Raw genomic sequence first — 20,014 nt, forward strand, 5'->3', positions numbered from 1 at the left:
AAGCATGTCGAAAGAGAAGTCACGATTCCACAAGCTATCAGGGCTTCCAGTACCGACTTCAGTGTCCATTAGGATTTATCCAAGTTATTGCGGGTTTGTAACGCAGGACTCGGAGCATCATTAACTCAAATGGAAAATCTAAATGCCACTGCCAATGCTCCTAGGGATAATAGGTTTTCTGTATTATCTACACATTGATATAGAGTGTTCAGGTCAAAAAATCAATATCGACAACATGGCTTAAGTAACAAGCCAGGATCTGCCTCGTCTTTGAGTATCCCAGGATGTCCTCGTTTGTCAATGTTGTTTGATTTACACAAAGAACGTTGATGCAGAGACAGGTGTGAAGGGAATATAGATGTCAAGATGAATTTAGATGCTTGTGTTTTGTATTAAATTTAAGCCAAAGCTTAAACAAACTTTTATACAATTAAAAAAAGCAACTTCAAAGTTGAATATTTTTAACATTTCTCATAGGATTTTGTTGGAAAAGAGTTCATACAATTCCATGACTGTTAGGCTAACGTTTAGTTACTAACAACTAGTTCCAAAAATAAAGTTATCTTGTTTAAAAATATGTATCTACAAATAAAAAATCTGCTCCAAATGGAGCCTAAACCTATGGAAGATATGCGTTAGAATAGGTTTTCAGCAAGCCATGCTTGTCATAAGAGGCAACTGACGGGATTGGGTGGTCAGACTCGCTGACTTGGTTGATGCCAATTTTGTTGATCGATGTTCATGATGTCAATCACTGGATTGTCTGGTCCAGACTTGATTATTTACAGACCGCTGTCATATAGCTGGAATATTGCTGAGTGCGGTATTAAACAAAAAACTAGAACAATGCTTAATTTCAGGGCAATCTAGACTTGCCAAATCATTGTAGACATTAGTTGGATTCCTTTTTTAATTTATTCTCTTGGTCTGGGAGACAGACTGCATGTAAGCATCCTTTTACTTGGTGGAGGGGCATGGGTGCCCCAGTCATCTTAGAAACTGTAAGACCCCTGAAGATCCGGGGTAGAATAGGTCTTCAGAAACCCATGCTTGTCGTAAAAGGCGACTAACGGGATCGAGTGGTCAGCCTCGCTGACTTGGTTGATGCATGTCATCGATCCCAATAGCATGGATTGATGCTCATTATGTCAATCACTGGATTGTCTGGTCCATACTCGATTATTTGCAGACCGTCGTCATATAGCTGGAATATTGCTGTGTGCGACGTTAAACAACAAACCAACAAACACCCTCGATTCAATTGTCTCTCTGTCATTACCATTCACCTCTTGATATCTCATTGAACTTACTGCAGAAAAAAAAAAGAATTTTCTCAAACCTCACAATGTCATTGTGACTTTGTCATGTGTATTTGTTCTTAACACCCCAACTCGGCAATATTTTCTTTCACACTGGGATTATGCAACAGCCATGACACAATCTCTGCCATGACAACCATGCCGCAAGCATCAATTTCTTGCATCATAACCACTGATTTTTAAGAGCAAGTATGTATGTGTAATGTGTCATGTTGGTAGTCTGGCATGTTATTTTGTGTTTAAATATAACTATACAAATTCAGCCTTTGTTGAAAACATGTAGATTTATTGACATTTAGCGCTGTCTCTATTCCAAGGCAGAAGAGGTCCTAAACACCAGTGCACACCTGTAGTCTTCTAATGAGGATCAGGTGGTTGGAGATTAACAATGATATATTTAAGTGTGGGTGAGGGAGTGAGTGAGTGAGTATGGTTTTATGTCGCTTTTCGCAATATTACAGCAATATTACAACGGGGACCACCAGAAATGGGCTTCACACACTGTACCTATGTTGGGAATAGAACCCGGGTGTTTGGCATGACGAGCGAATGCTTTAACCACTAGGCTACCCGACGGCCCCTTTAGTGCAAGTAGTGGGAGATTGGGTTGGATGGGTTTGTCTGGAATATTTGTTCAAGACGAATATTTTCTAGGTAACTGCTTCAAGATATACAATTATACCACTCGGCTACCCGACGGCCCCTTTAGTGCAAGTAGTGGGAGATTGGGTTGGATGGGTTTGTCTGGAATATTTGTTCAAGACGAATATTTTCTAGGTAACTGCTTCAAGATATACAATTATACCACTCGACTACCCGACGGTCCCTTTAGTGCAAGTAGTGGGAGATTGGGTTGGATGGGTTTGTCTGGAATATTTGTTCAAGACGAATATTTTCTAGGTAACTGCTTCAAGATATACAATTATACCACTCGACTACCCGACGGTCCCTTTAGTGCAAGTAGTGGGAGATTGGGTTGGATGGGTTTGTCTGGAATATTTGTTCAAGACGAATATTTTCTAGGTAACTGCTTCAAGGTATACAATCATACCACTAGGCTACCCGACGGCCCCTTTAGTGCAAGTAGTGGGAGATTGGGTTGGATGGGTTTGTCTGGAATATTTTCTAGGTAACTGCTTCAAGGTATACAATTATACCACTAGGCTACCCGACGGCCCCTTTAGTGCAAGTAGTGGGAGATTGGGTTGGATGCGTTTGTCTGGAATATTTGTTCAAGAAGAATATTTTCTAGGTAACTGCTTCAAGGTATACAATTATACCACTAGGCTACCCGACGGCCCCTTTAGTGCAAGTAGTGGGAGATTGGGTTGGATGGGTTTGTCTGGAATATTTTCTAGGTAACTGCTTCAAGGTATACAATCATTATTCTGAAGAGAGGATCAGAAGGATACAGGACCTTTATCATGTCCAGTGAACAATTATATCTTTTAATTTTTAAACCAGAGGCAAAATTATTTCCAGGTATTTCAGGAAAACATTTTCCTTAAAAGAAATCCCAGGCCCTTCCTAGAATAAAAAAAGGCCTGCCCCTCACCTGCTGATTGTATGCAAGCGTTGCTCATGCCATCGAACACTTGTTGCTTGGCCCAGATTGTAGTCTTTTAGGCTGTCATGAAACGGTTTGATTATTGCCGATTGCAGTGTGCAAAAGCATTTGACTCACATTCAATATTGATGAAGATGTTGCAAGTGCATATGCCTATATTTATTAATTGTAGTTCAAAATATCAGATATTGATATTGATAATCACTGTCAGAAATGTCAGTGAATCTTTCTCTTTGTACGTTGTATAAAAGTTTACTCATGTGAACAGAATGCCACATACGTGTACAATTACCATGCTGAGAAAACACTAACCAAATAGTTAATTCTAATGACTGGAAATCAATGAATTGTACGCTGCAGAGCGTTATTATTTAGAAAGCAATCAGTTTTCCAGATACTCTTCTTCAGTTGTACTTGGCATGTACAGAAAGCTTTGCAATGTCAACCTTCATTGCACCGAAGAAGAAAAACGACACACAAAAATGTATTGGCATACTCCTCATTAATATCAATCGTTGTAGAAAATAGCATCTTCGGGGGATTAATAACAACAAACCACACTTATCTGTTTACATCGTTTAAGCCATTTCAGAGGGATGCTTCTTAAAAACATAAGACAATAGAACTGTTTTTAGCCGTATATACAACATCTCAGGTCATAGGGATCGTTTGCGACTTGAAACACTTTCCTTTGCAAACAAGGACTCGGGGCTCCATGCACTCTCCATGGGTTTAGCCACTCACCTTATTGATTGGGAGTCTGAACTCATCGTCTTCACAGAAGTCCATCTGTGTCTTGAAGGTCAAACAGACAACATAAATACTCTTTAATAAACATAATGAGCAAGAACATATTTTGTGATTTTTTGGAAGTTTGAAAAAGGTGGTGGTCAGGTGTATTTATGCTACATGAATCAAGAAACAGGGTGTCTGCTTGTCAATTGCTGGACGATGTTTTAATGTTTTGGTTGAGCATTCTTTGTACTAATTTGAATTGAAACGGAAGCTGGATGCTTTGTTAATATTTGAATGTCATGTATGTCTGGGATTTTGTTTGTTGTTTGTTTAACGCCGCACTCAGCTATATGACGGCGGTCTGTAAATAATTGAGTCTGGACCAGACAATCCAGTGATTGACAACATGAGTATCGATCAATTTTTTTTCAATGTATGTCAGTTGGAAATTGAACATTTAGAATTGTTTTGTGGACACAGTTTATTCTGAACTGTTTGAGCGGTACATCTTTATTTTAGAAATAAACAATGAGTGGGAGTTGTTTATCGTACCCAAGTGGTTTATTCTCCCTGCAGTGTTTCATTGTGCTATAAACTAACGACCACGAGTCGTTAATTTCTTATATGAGATATCAACATTATGTACAGCCTCTTTAAGGATGATGATGAAATGTACAAGCTTTAAAAATATTTACCCCTATTTAAATGATAATGACTCCCTCAAAAGAATCCGACCTCGGCAATGTTGGACATGTCCATTTTATGCACAGATGGGTATTTCCCACATATTCTCACAATCCTCACGTTGATTACCTGTATTTTTCTCCCAATGACGATTGTCATTTCTTCCTGCGTTTATTTGCGTTGCCCAGCTACATCTATGGGGAACGACTCACTAGACACTCCCCTCTAATGTCGTCCAATATACGCTGTCATCAAGTTGCGTGTGCATGTTTCGAATCTCCATAAATGTCATCATGATAGAACAATGTTTTAAATGTTTTATCGCAAAATAAACCACACTTCGTTGTTCATTATTCTTCCATGATTATGTGGAGAGACTAACTGCCTGGAGAACGTAAGGCTGGTGGTTTGGTCCTTTGGCTGCATTGGAACTGGTGCCTTTTGATGATTTGGGATTTTTATCATACCAAGGTTCCGTCCGTCTGTCCGTCCGTCCGTCCGAAAACTTTGTCCGCACGATTTCTCTTAAACTATTCAGTGGCTTCATCTCAAACTTAGGACATATAATGTGTGTCATATGGATGGGTGCAGTCAAAAGAAGAAGAAGAAAAAAAGAAAGAAAAAAATTGTTTTTATTAATTTTCCATCTTTTAAAATGATTTTCCGTCCGAAAACTTTTTCCGCGCGATTTCTCTTAAACTATTCGGGCGGGCAGGTAGCCTAGTGGTTAAAGCATTCGCTCGTCACGCCGAAAACCCGGGTTCGATTCCTGACATGGGTACAATGTGTGAAGCCCATTTCTGGTGTCCCCCGCCATGATATTGCTGGAAAATTGCTTAAAGCGGCGTTAAACCATACTCACTCACTCACTCACTTAAACTATTCAGTGGATTCATCTCAAACTTAGTACATAAAATATGTGTCATATGGAGGGGTGCAGTCAAAAGAAATTATTTTTTTTATTAATTTTCCATTTTTTTATGAATTTTTCAAACCCTAACCCTATCCTAGCTATTTAATTTGAAACTACTGACACACTAGGCAGGTTGGGGGTATTAGTGAGCCACACTCAATTTTGCCCTTGTTCTTTTTATTTTGTTTTGTTTTCATGATTTTTCATGATGAAAGTAAGCTGTTTTCTGTTTCCAGTGCAGAACTCCAATACTGTTGAATATTTCCAGATGAAACTTGCTATACAGATCAGTCTAGTGGTGAACTGGTGCCTTTTGATGATTTGGAATTTTGAAAAATACTGAACAACATTATTGTATATATTCTTCACTGAACTGAAGTTATCAATGGCAATGAAGTTGGGTATAAGAAGCCAAACTTCATTTCAGAATAGCATCAGACAGGGAGATATGTCATCTCCTGATGACTCTTGTTAATTCTTTTTTGTTCTTTTAAAAATGTAAAGTGTTCTGGTATTTTTAATTCAGCTTAAACAAGACTTAAATAGAATTATTTGTTTGAAGTTGTTTTTTGTTCTGTACTCAAGGGAAAAGGAAAGGAAAATTTGAGGTGTGACTTTCTTTTTGACCACAATACATCAGCAGCAAGGTATTCTGGTCTCTGTTGACAAGTGGTTTATTGTGAACACAGAAGAGTGTTTGCTCTATAAATCCACATCATATCATTAACCTCCACCCAAACAAACATTGAAAGGGGAAGTAGCATGGCTCAAAAACTGTTTATTAACATGTTTATAATTGTGCCGTTTGCTGTTCATAAATGTCATTACCGTATTTGACATAATAAGCGCCCTGCTCTAATAAGCGCCCACGGCGATATTTGCTAATATGTTGGCTGGTGAACCATCCCAATTAGCACCCCTTCCGATTGATCAATGTACACAAGACTTATTTATTCGTGTTTAATACGCACTCGTGTGTTATATGCACCCTTAATTATGGGCAATGAAATTCGGGAAAATATATCTGTCATGTATGATACACACAGACTTTTCTTTTGTATCATTTCAGGCTGTCAGCATAAACTACAAAATTAAAAAAATTTCAACTCTGTTTTTGTCTCACCAAAATTATGTTCTGATAAGAGCCCCCTATTTCTAATTTTGAGAGCGCCCCGGGTGCTTATTACGTCAAATACGGTAAGTTTTATTTTTGTGTGTGCATTAGGCACACGAGTGGGACTTAGATTCAAATAGGGGAAGGGATGTTTCTGGATCATGACTCTTACATTAACCTTTTAAAAATTTCTTCTTGAAGCTTTGTACACACATCAGGAAGTTATAACCATTGCCTTTTACGCTTTAGAAATTTCTTTAAGTTTTATTTTTTGGGATTCCTAAGGCAACAAGTGAGTTCAGCTGGGGGTAGGGTTGTTTCTGCAGCATGACTCATGAACCATTCAATATAATTCTCACCTCTATTACATCATTGCCCGAAATCCTGTATTTTGGCTGTAATTGTCAATTACACACAACTGTTCCTGCAATTGTACCAGTAGCCTTACAGCTCTACCTGGCTCGAAGGCGGGAAAACGTCATCTTATCAGTACTAAGTATTAGCGTAAAACATAAAATATTATTACTGGCTGGTTACGTGAGTATTTCTGGGGTTGATAATTAGTGTTTTTTCATCTGTTGTTGGCGTTGTCTGTCCCCGCCCCCACGTGTCAGAAGTGTCGACATTTCATGAGGACCCGCATAATTTCTGCTGGAAGTGCAGAGTTGACCCATGTGCCGAGGAGTCCCTTGCAAGCTCTGCACTCACCTTCCAAGACAGTGTGCTCGAAGCTAGATGCTTCCTTCTCTAAAGCCAAGCGTAAGGAGGCTGCTACGAAGAAAGTCAAAGCCATCATGTTCTTGCCTGATGCATCGGCTCCAAGGACCATGGCGTCTCTGGCACCTACTTCCCCAACAATTTGTAGGTTTGACCCAGCTTCTGGTTTTCCAATTAGCACCTTTGAGAAACTTTTTGCTCAGTAGAAGGCATCCATGGAGGTCATTCTTACTTCCCATGTATCAGTTATGAGTTATCAGTTAAAAAGGCTCAGGCCTTACAGGCTCAGAAGAATCCCCCAGCCAAGAGGCTGCAAGGGGGAATGTTTCCAGTTGAGCCCTGACCATCTTTGTCTGCCAGCGCCTTGGTCGCAGGACATTACACTCTCTACCAGACTTCGAGACTCAGAACCAATCCACTTCTACCAATCCCTTGGACAATAGACACTACACCATTCCCACGTTGGCACCTACCAATGACCAAGCTGATTGCCTCCTTTGTACCATATGTGTTCTCAAATTTTATCTGGCAGCTACTGATACTTATTGCCGACGTTAACGCCTTTTCATCTCCTGTAAGACACATTCTGACAAAGACTTTACAAAGGCCACAGAGAATACAAAATCGGCAACAACAAGAGAAGGTTGTACACCTTTTCATGGATCACTAGATTCTGAGTGTAAGATGACGTCAAGATAGGAACAGAAATAAGACCGGAAGTGACTCATAGACCGGAAGTGACGTCATATCTAGAAGAGCGATAGACTGGAGTTAGAATAGAATAGAACTAAAGACATCATTTATTGAATATCAGCAAATATAATGATAATTCAAGTGAAGGTATCACATACTGGACTGAGTCATTCCAGCTACTTGATTTCAAGTCCTCGAGAGGTGATTTCAAAATAATTATAGTAATTATAGTAATTATAATTTGAAGCGGTTATACAAAATAGAATCACAAGAGGTTTATAGGATTGCTGTCAACTATACAGGTAGTGTACTAGAGGCAGAACCCACCTGTATCTCTGGTATACTCTGGCAACGATGTAATGGAGTTAGAGGATTCGCAAGAATAATCAAAACAATCGATATCCTTGTAACTAATTCTGAGAATACGACCTCTATTACATCAGGATTACTCCCAACCACCTCCACAATCATCTTCCTCTAGTGGTTACATGTTTTGGAAAGAATTGAGGTTTTTCCCGCCTTTGCACACTGCAAGGCTTCTTGTGCTGTTGCAGAAACAACTAGTTGTGTATAGTAGACAGTGAAGAGGACTTCTGTTGAAAATCTGAAGATTTGATTTTGGTGTGGTTGCAGCAAAAATACAGAATTTATGGCACTGATGTAATAGAGGTAGTATTCTTAGTCAGACTTATTAACAATGATAACTAATATTTTGATATTTAATACAAAATAGTATTTTGAGTGTTTCAAGACAAATTTCAAATTGAATTAGCTTTTCTCCTTTTATTATCTTCAGAATAACTGGTCATATTGTGCTGAACTTTGTAGATGTAATGACTGTAGACTTTAAGTTAGTTGGCTAAAATTAAATTTATAGGCCATATGGTTTGGGGGCCATCTTGGATTCAAATTTGAATTATTTTTTTCCTTTAAAGATCTAATTCCACTCGTCATAATATACCTGAAATGGATATATATTGTGTCTATAGGGACCTTTTAAATGTAGTTTGATAAAACTATAGCTGTAGGTCACATGTTTTCTGCAGCCTCCTTAAATTGAAGATGTCACATAATATTGTCTACATCAATGAGTGAGTTGGGTTTAACGCCGCTTTTAACAGTATTCCAGTTATATCACGGCGTGTCAGCTTCATGTGGGAGGAAAGCCAGAAGTGATGCAGGTCTTAGACATTTACCACTTTGGTGAAACCCACAAGCACGGGTATGGTGCTGACAAACCTAGAAAGATGATCGGGGCAAACCGGGATTCGAACCCACAATCATAGGTTTCTGGCGTGTCCAAGGGACGCAACTCTGCACAGCGAATCGCGGCGCTTTAGACGAGTGGGCCACCCGTGCCCCCCTCTACATCAATGAGGTTAGGGACATTGAGCTCTCTGGTTGGTGGGCCTAAACATGCCGATATTCATTTTATGTGTATGTTAAGTGAGACCTTACTAGGTGAAAGTTTGACACTATCAAACTTGTAGGTGAGCCAGTCACATGGTAAAGAGTTTCACTACTGATAGATTGTCTGCAACAAGTTGATGTTTACACTTAACTGCATGCATACCATCAGAGAACAGAGAGTTTATGCTGATGATTTACCTCTAACAAAGAACAAAACCATTTTTACAATTAAATGTGCAATAAATTGTTCCTCTCCCCATCCAGACTCAAGATTCTTTTTTTTTCCAGAGTAAAGAATTCTAAGCATTGACTTAACAAACATTCCTTATTCCAGCTCACACAACAGATGGGTATTATCATGTTGTCCTTTTTATTTCAGCAAGACGTTGCTGAAGAAATTAGCAAGACAAGTGTGAAATGTTTCTGCCAGACTTCTGAGGTGAGTTTTTTGTAGCTCCTTTCCTTGCTTCATATATCATGGTAAGGCGGAAATAGTATCGCTCTTAATTGCAGCTGCCTCAGCAGATAAGGGCATCCTTTGAATAACTCCAGGAACAAATACATGGCAGATCAGGACATCTGAAGCTGGCATCAAGGGTGGCCGATTTTGTCATTCATTGTGTCGAAGCTCATGCCCCTCTTTTGTTTAGGAAATTGTTGACATTTGGATGTTGTATAAACTGTAGCTCACCTGGATACACATTGTGTTATGACTGCTAGGCCAGCAAATGATGCCCTGCAGGTTAACAAGTCAGAGTGGCGCCTCCTTTAAATTCCTTTGAAAAATATTTTTTTAAGACAAGTCCACAGCACCAGTGTCACCAATCTTCATAGTTTGTAGCTAGTCCTACTTGAACTAGACAAAAATGTCTGCTATGTTTACATTTTCTGTCAGTTTTATTCAGTTCCAATTTGTAGCAAAATTGAAGCATTGAGAATTTGTTACAAATTATCGGCCTAGATTGCTACAAGTCACGAGAACTACCATCATTGGATTTTTGCTTGTCCTCAGCCCAATTTAGTTTTATCAGGATAGCAGACTACACAGAGCCATGTAGTATAATTGTTATACGCGAGGTCAACACAGAGCCAGGTCAAGGCAAAGACCATGTAATATAAATGTTATACGCCAGGTCAACACAGAGCCATGAAGTATAATTGTTATATGCCAGGTCAACATGGAGCCATGAAGTATAATTGTTATATGCCAGGTCAACACCGAGCCATGAAGTATAATTGTTATATGCCAGGTCAACACAGAGCCATGTAGTATAATTGTTACATGCCAGGTCTACACAGAGAGTCATGTAATATAATTGTTATACGCCAGGTCAACATGGAGCCATGAAGTATAATTGTTATGTGCCAGGTCAACACAGAGTCCCATAGCATAATTGTTACATGTCAGGTCTACACAGAGAGTCATGTAATATAATTGTTATACGCCAGGTCAACACGGAGCCATGAAGTATAATGGTTATATGCCAGGTCAACACAGAGTCCTACAGCATAATTGTTACATGCAAGGTCTACACAGAGAGTCATGTAGTGTAACAGTTTTATGCTAGGTCAACACAGAAGAGTGACCCATATAAACCTATCATTGACCATGTACTGCCTGAGGCAGTGGCTAGGCTTGAGCAAGGGCTGTAAAAAAAAGACTTGACTATAGCTGAGAATACATGGCCAAGATTTAGTCAAATTTTAATTTTGTTGACAGTGACAAGTGACACAGACAATGTTACTTTGTACTTGTGCAGTGGGCGAAGCGATACAGTCATTAAAATGTACACCTGAACACGGCACAGACATATGTTATGGGAGGGAGGCACAGAAGGGATTTGTGAAACACACAGAATTGTTGGCAGTAAAAATATATATATAAGGAATTTGGGGAACATTCCTTTGTAGAGTTTCCTTCTGAGGTGTTTTTTTGTAAGAAATTGACAACTTTTATGAAAGAGAGATATATGTGAGTGCATGTTGCACATATGAAAGAGAGATATATGTGAGTGCATGTTGCACTTATAAAAGGGAGATATATGTGAGTGCATGTTGCATTTATAAAAGGGAGATATATGTGAGTATATATTGCACTTATAAAAGGGAGATATATGTGAGTGCATGTTGCACATATATATGGGAGATATATGTGAGTGCATGTTGCACATATGAAAGGGAGATATATGTGAGTGCATGTTGCACTTATAAAAAGGAGATATATGTGAGTGCATGTTGCACATATGAAAGGGAGATATATGTGAGTGCATGTTGCACTTATAAAAGGGAGATATATGTGAGTGCATGTTGCACATATGAAAGGGAGATATATGTGAGTATATATTGCACTTATAAAAGGGAGATATATGTGAGTGCATGTTGCACTTATAAAAGGGAGATATATGTGAGTGCATGTTGCACATATGAAAGGGAGATATATGTGAGTGTATGTGGTTGTTAAAGTTGTGTACAGTTGCACCATTAGAATTGGATGTGCTGGACATAAGGTAAATGGAGCTTCCAGGGTTTTTTTACGGGGAACATTGAAATAATTAACTTAACTTCCCATTCCATTGTTATCCGTATCACTACGGCTTTGCCATTAGACTTGATAAGCATGTAGATGACATAAATTATCTTTGTGCAGTCAAGTTTATATGAAACAAAATTCACTACTTGGCAACTGAATTAACATTTATTTATAAGTTGTTTTATTGTGGTGCAACTTCAATAACTATAATTTTTTTCTATTATTCTGCAACAGGTAAACAATTATGGTAGTGACATGTCAGCAATATAAATATGTACTGCTGGAACACCTAAATTATCACATGGCCTCTACCGTATTCGACGTAATAAGCGCCCAGGGCACTCTCAAAATTAGTAATAGGGGGCTCTTATTATAATATAATTTTGGTGAAAAACAAGCAGAGTCGCAAGATTGTTAATTTCGTGGTTTATGCTGACACCCTGAAATGATAAAAAGAAAAGTCTGTGCTGATTATACACGACAAATATATTTTCCAGAATTTAATTGCCCATAATTAAGGGTGCATATAACACATGAGTGCGTATAATACACGAATAAGTAAGTCTTGTGTACATTGATCAATCAAAGGGGTGCTAATTGGGATTGTTCACTAGTCAATATATCAGCAAATATCTCTGTGGGCGTTATTACGTCGAATACGGTATAAGCAACAGAGGAAAACCCATCGTCAGACGTCAACAGTACAACAACAACTTGATCAAGCATACTTCGCCTGACGAAGTAATTTATTCCAGTAATCACTGTATATAAAACCCTGTGTTTTTGTAACACAAAGCCAACACCCAAACTGCTGATGAAATGACGTAGGATGACTACTTTTATTGACACCTTCAAGTTCAATATGATGCTAAATTGCAAAGACATAAACGATAAAAGAAAATCTCACATCAACATAAATCTTCATCGCCAAGGCTCCCTCATCTAGAGCCTCAGCTGTTGTCTGGGGTCATGTGATGGTTTGCAGGAGAAGATTGGATATAATCATCCATCAGAAGGCCAGTAAAAACAACCAACATGCTGTAGTTGTCATTTTCAGCCTGTCACTCACCCGAACCCACATAATGATAACAAGAGTTACCTCCCCTTCACCAGCCATGCCACACTGGTCGGGTTGTAAATAGCGCCAGTTTGTAGGGGCTGTTCTGCTATCAGCGTAGGTTGTGAAATATATGTAATGTTGCGCTTAGCGTGTAGCTTAATGATCGTTACAGATGTTAGCAGTGCTCTAGCAATGAAGGATTGATGAAAGAGACAGGTAGACTTCTCCCATGCCAACTTTGATCTCACGATAACTTTAGTATTGTTTGGAAAATAAAGTCTTGTTGAAAGTCTGCTTTGTTAACTGTGACGGGTAGAGGTTGTTCTAATGACCCAGGGCCGTCTGATCATGGCTTGTTGATTTAATCTGTCCATGGCATTGAACACACGAAAGCATTTATTGGCAAGTAAATCATGATAAAAAAAAGTAAGATCAAAGATCAAGATATACATTTATGGCGGTCAACAGATGCGAATGTTTTAGGTACCAAAGAGATTGGATTACGTTTTGCCATTACTGTATCCATGTTTAATACTTCCAGTGTGATCTGGAACCTTGATTGTTTCTGACATGGTGCAAATGCTGTTACACTAAATATTAAGTTTCAATTTTTTGAATTTGTTAGAATCAGATGTTTGTGAGATGAGGTGAAATTGGATTTAACGTCGCATCCAAGATTATTGCACTTATATCGCGATGTGCTTGCACGTGTGGGTGTGGCTGCTTGTACCAGTCTGGACTGATGCCGATTTTTAGTTCTAGCTCACTGAGATACCATGCCGCAGACCCCACTCAGACACAGTATACTGACTCTGAGCCGACCAGTCCTTGTTTTAGCCCCTTAAAGCCGAACACCAGACAGGGTTACAACAAGTACCATCTTTTAACGTCTTTTGGAATGAAGCGACTGGGGATTGAACCATGGACCTTCAGCTCTCCGGGTGGACGCTCTGCCACTAGACCGCGGAGGCAGTCTGAATCAGATGTTAAGTGATATGAGAGGACTGTCTCTATGCTTAATAATATTATAATTTGTGAGTGACTCCAAAATCATTCCAATACAAAATATAGAAATCTTATATTCAAATCATTGTTGGGTAATTTTGTCATCATGGCAAAAGTGATGTGGTTCAGAACAATATCCCAGCTTGCTTTTTGAAGCAAAGTGTTAACCAAGTTTGAGTGCTGATCATAAAATATCAGTAGCATATGTAAAAACAGATGTATCCTGACACAGATGGTGGTCAATGGGATGCATGTTTTACGAATGAGACACTTTATGAACAAACCACAGTTAAATGACAAATATCTTAGTCACACAAACAAGGTTCCTGCAACTCTTAAAACCCTCAAATTTCTGCCAGTGGTTTCATTTGAGTTGGATTGGATTTTTTTCTGTTCCTGTTGGCGGTTTACTATATTATGAATCAATGAGCTGCCTTTTTGTTCTAATTGGTAATGGAGAATGTTCCGGGTTTTGTGTAATATGAGGTATCACGTTATTGTTTGTTGCTTGAAACTGCCACTTCATGCAACTAACAGAAAAAGCTGGCAAGCATCATCTATGAGTGATATGTGGTGTTTAAGTAGGTCCCAGCAGAGAGAAACGCTGTAATTGCTTTTGGTACAGGTTCATTTGTGGAATCTGAAAAAAATGAAATGGAATTTGCTGCTTAAAGATACAAACTGTCTACTCTGAGAATTAGGTTTTCTTTTCCCTGAATATACTGACCTTCTTGGCCAGCTATTTGTTTGGCGGAATATATTTAGGACAGGAATGCTTTGCATACAAAAGCTTGCGAACATTTTGTGCATTCTGAATGACACATTTACCGAATTTTGAAGAAGTTTATGTTGAATACAAATATGATTTTCTTGATATGTTCTTATTTTTTGTGCATTAACTTTTTATGATCATTTTAATTCAAACATTTAAATTCGACATTTCAAACCCTCAAATTATTTTTTTATTGAATATGATATATTTGTGAAATGTCAATTTGGATTGATTGACAGTGTTTAATTGTTTTCTTTCAACATGAACATTAATCTGACATTGTTTTGGAATTATAATTGCGTTCTGAAATCATTAATTTTTTAATGTAAAGAATATTTTTGGACTTTTTGATGCAAGAACAAGAACTTAATTGTTTCTATCTGCAATTTATCATAATCTGAATGTACATGTATCCATCTACAAGTAAAGATCGTGTGGGCATCTAGTTTATCGGTGTACAGTGAATGTAAATTAAGCATTGTTATTTTGAAATGTTTTCAAATGTTTATTCCACTTGTGACCTCTGACCTTTCTGGCTTCTCAGGCTGCAGTACAGACCTGAGTTCTTGGTGATTTATTTCTATAGGGTGCCTGGCCAATTAAGTAGTAATGCGAGATGACTTAGTGATAATTATACCAGTTCCGGGGCTAACACAGAACACCCTGAACATGGATCTGTCACAGATATCGTGGTATGGAATGTTTCTTTTCATCAAGTCTTTGTCTGGGGCTCTCCATGGGTCTACCTGTTTTCCAGAAAGCTATTTTCAGATCTGTGAAGTCATTTTCAGTTGCTAATCTCTTTGCCTAACAAAATACTAAATAAGTAATTATTGGATGCAATTGAACAGTGTGTCTATGTTGTGTCTTTTGGGTCTGTGATTGGGTGTTTATTCCCTCAAAGTTTTTAATTTTTCTTAGTGTGCCAGATTAATGTCTGAGTAAATCCCACTTTTGGAGAAACCCTCAAACACAGGTATAATGTTGGCAGACCTAGGATCCTATCTGGAATGAATCTGGGATTTGAACCTACAATCACTGTAGCTGAACATGGCTGAGGGTGCAACTCCACACCACTGAGCCACCTTTGTCTCCCCAAAATGCATCTGTGATGGAAGGTGTTGCTGTGATAATTTCGTTAAGCTAGGTTTATAAATTGATTTTAAATGAACTTTTAAAATATTTTTTTCAGTTCTTAAAGGCATATAATTGTTGCCTCTGAAAATAAGAGCCAAGCAATCTGACCACAAGACAGAAAATAACACAATATCCAGTGAACTGGTCCAATTAATTATTTATTTTTGCTTGTTAATCCTGAGGACAAATTATTTTGGGGGAATATCAAGTGGTTGGCCCCTTAAGTTGCAATAGATGTAGGACAACATCTGAGCCTGACTTTGTGTGAGTGAGTTGTGTTTTACCACACTTGAAACAGTATTTCAGTTACATCACAGCATGTCAGTTTGATATGGGAGAAAACCATATGCAGGGCTTAGTCGTTTACAACTTTGATGTGAGGCCTGTGATCACGGGTTTACCACTTTGATGTGAGGCTTGTGATCACGGGTTAACCACTTTGATGTGAGGCTTGTGATCACGGGTTTACCACTTTGATGTGAGACCTGTGATCACAGGTTTACCACTTTGATGTGAGACCTGTGATCACAGGTTTACCACTCACTATGATGTGAGGCCTGTGATCACGGGTTTACCACTTTGATGTGAGACCTGTAATCACGGGTTTACCACTTTGATGTGAGGCTTGTGATCACGGGTTTACCACTTTGATGTGAGGTCTATGATCACGGGTTTACAACTTTGATGTGAGGCCTGTGATCACGGGTTTACCGCTTTGATGTGAGGCTTGTGATCACTGGTTGACCACTTTGATGTGAGACCTGTGATCACGGGTTTACCACTTTGATGTGAGGCCTGTGATCACGGGTTAAACACTTTGATGTGAGAACTATGATTACGGGTTTACCACTTTGATGTGAGAACTATGATTACGGGTTTACCACTTTGATGTGAGGCTTGTGATCACTGGTTAACCACTTTGATGTGAGACCTGTGATCACGGGTTTACCACTTTGATGTGAGGCCTGTGATCACGGGTTAACCACTTTGATGTGAGAACTATGATTACGGGTTTACCACTTTGATGTGAGGCTTGTGATCACGGGTTAACCACTTTGATGTGAGGCTTGTGATCACGGGTTTACCACTTTGATGTGAGACCTGTGATCACAGGTTTACCACTTTGATGTGAGACCTGTGATCACAGGTTTACCACTCACTATGATGTGAGGCCTGTGATCACGGGTTTACCACTTTGATGTGAGACCTGTAATCACGGGTTTACCACTTTGATGTGAGGCTTGTGATCACGGGTTTACCACTTTGATGTGAGGTCTATGATCACGGGTTTACAACTTTGATGTGAGGCCTGTGATCACGGGTTTACCGCTTTGATGTGAGGCTTGTGATCACTGGTTGACCACTTTGATGTGAGACCTGTGATCACGGGTTTACCACTTTGATGTGAGGCCTGTGATCACGGGTTAAACACTTTGATGTGAGAACTATGATTACGGGTTTACCACTTTGATGTGAGAACTATGATTACGGGTTTACCACTTTGATGTGAGGCTTGTGATCACTGGTTAACCACTTTGATGTGAGACCTGTGATCACGGGTTTACCACTTTGATGTGAGGCCTGTGATCACGGGTTAACCACTTTGATGTGAGAACTATGATTACGGGTTTACCACTTTGATGTGAGGCTTGTGATCACAGGTTTACCACTTTGATGTGAGAACTATGATTACGGGTTTACCACTTTGATGTGAGGCTTGTGATCACGGGTTAACCACTTTGATGTGAGGTCTATGATCACGGGTTTACCACTTTGATGTGAAACCTGTGATCATTGGTTTACCACTTTGATGTGAGAGTCCTGTGATCATGGGTTTACCACTTTGATGTGAGGACTGTGATCACGGGTTAACCACTTTGATGCGAGGTCTATGATCATGGGTTTACCACTTTGATGTGAGAACTATGATTACGGGTTTACCACTTTGATGTGAGGCTTGTGATCACAGGTTAACCACTTTGATGTGAGGTCTATGATCACGGGTTTAGCACTTTGATGTGAGAACTATGATTACGGGTTTACCACTTTGATGTGAGGCTTGTGATTGCGGGTTAACCACTTTGATGTTTACGGCTTGTGATTGCGGGTTTACCACTTTGATGTGAGGCCTGTGATCACGCAGAAAAACTGCAAACTACCCTCTCACTCATGTTGTGGTTTGTTTATATTGTTACACGACTTCTGAGTGACACAAGGCTTGGTTAGTCCTTGTGGTCCTCCTTGAAATAATACCCCTTTTTATTACCTACGAGCGCAAACATATCGGGCTTCATAAAAATCATATGTGCCCTAGGGTCATATCACGTCACGAGACAACGGTGTATTGTTTCCGTCATCCGGACGTCTTCGTTGACGTCATTTGAATCTTTTTGTGACGTGAGGTCAGAATGAAGTCACACTAGAAACAACGTCATACTGAAGATTGTTGACAAATTGTGATTCCACTGCTGTTGTGACTTGCTGTCCTCATAGGTAAACACTGAAATTTGTCTCTGTATGTAGACATCTTCTTCGGTAATAAATAGAACATTATATTTGTGTTCATGTCATACTATGTTTATGACACTCGTGCCTAAATTCTGGGGAACATAGTATGACATGAACACGAATATAATATCCTCAATATATTTTGTCTCATTTTGAGGAAGAACAATATGGATGGCAATTCCTGTGTGAAAAAGATCCACTTGTCTCATGTGTGCTTTTGTAACCAATGTGTACACTAAGTTGATAAAGACAAGGCTTTCAATACTCCATGCTATAGAAAAAAACATTGGGTTTTCAGAAAAAGACAAAATTGACACAATTGGCTCTTCTCAGTTTAACTGTCTGACAAGGTCGTCCTTTTTAGTTTCTTGGATCACAGACATATTTTGTTGGTTGACCCTTTAAGGGAGGAGGAAAATATATTTGGATAAATTGAGCTCCAAGGCATCAGTTAAGGTTGTGTGTAAAAGAAAAAAATGAAAACATTTTTTTCTTGAGACACAAGTGACAGCTCTATTCCTTGGACACAGCGGTTATTTTGAGATACAACCGTATTACTTCAAATACAACAGTATTCCTTTAGAAACAACAGTATTCCTTTAGATATAACTGTATTCTCTTAGATATAACAGTATTCCTTTAGACACAACAGTATTCCTTTAGATATAACGGTATTCCTTTTGACATAACAGTATTCCTTTAGATACAACATTATTCCTTTAGACAACAGTATTCCTTCAGATACAACAGTATTCCTTTAGACACAACAGTATTCCTTTAGACACAACAGTATTCCTTTACATACAGCATCATTCTTTCAGATACAACAGTATTCCTTTAGACACAAAGTATTCCTTTAGATATAACATAACAGTATTCCTTTAGATACAACAGTATTCCTTTAGATACAACAGTATTCCTTTAAATACAACAGTGTTCCTTCAGACACAACAGTATTCCTTTAGATACAACAGTATTCTTTTAGAAACAACAGTATTCATTTAGATATAACATTTTTTCTTTAGATACAACAGTATTCATTTAGATATAACAGTATTCCTTCAGACACAAAGTATTCCTTTAGATATAACATAACAGTATTCCTTCAGACACAACAGTATTCCTTTAGAGGAAAAGGTAAAGAAATGTCAGATATGTTAAAAACTTTCTTATGAACCTGCAAACTGGCAAAAAAGGACAATGAATGTATCTTCTGCATGCATACATGGCCTCCCCACAAATGCAGTGTGTATGTTTAAATGTACTGAACTGCATGACAAACACTACTGTCATGACAACTTATTCAGATTACTTTTGAGAAGAAAAATCTGTCTGAAATGTCTTTTTTAATTGTAATTTCCGACGTATGGAACATAACTTTTTATAAGATACCTGTAAGCCTAGACATGTCTTGGATTTGAAATAATATTTTGGTGGTAACTAGGTTGTTTTTTGTGTTTGTTTGTTTGTTGTTTAACACCACACTCAGCAATATTCCAGTTATAAGTTTGGACCAATCCATCATGTGTTCAACACCACGAGCATCAATCTATACAATTGGGATTCAGTGACATGCAACAACCAAGTCAGCGAGTCTGCACACCCATTCCCTTGTATTTAAATCGCCTCTTACGACAAACGTGGGTTGCTGAAAACCAATTCTAACCCCGATCCATGCAAGGGTTTGTTTCTTGTAATCTCATAGAATATTTATGTTGTATCTAGAATACCCTGTACTGTATTTCAATTAATATAAAGTTTAATAGTTTAGTTACTTGATATTACAATATCTATTTACTGAGAATTATTACTTGAGCCTGCTATTAAAATGATTGATTTGAGCTACTTAT

General features: G+C 38.5%; 1 protein-coding gene across 3 annotated transcripts in view; it reads left to right on the plus strand.

Moving 5' to 3' along the window:
* LOC139468286 (zinc finger MIZ domain-containing protein 1-like) overlaps positions 1-20,014 on the plus strand; it is a 412,922-nt gene that overhangs the window by 120,642 nt on the left and 272,266 nt on the right. For all 3 annotated transcript variants that reach the window (XM_071250157.1, XM_071250160.1, XM_071250161.1), the window contains exon 4: positions 9,532-9,591. The gene's annotated coding sequence lies outside the window, so the exon portion shown is untranslated. The remainder of the gene's footprint in view (positions 1-9,531; positions 9,592-20,014) is intronic.

Source organism: Haliotis cracherodii, unplaced genomic scaffold (assembly GCF_022045235.1).
Source record: "Haliotis cracherodii isolate W230 unplaced genomic scaffold, xgHalCrac1.p SCAF_2, whole genome shotgun sequence".
In the NCBI taxonomy this organism is placed as follows: domain Eukaryota; kingdom Metazoa; phylum Mollusca; class Gastropoda; order Lepetellida; family Haliotidae; genus Haliotis; species Haliotis cracherodii.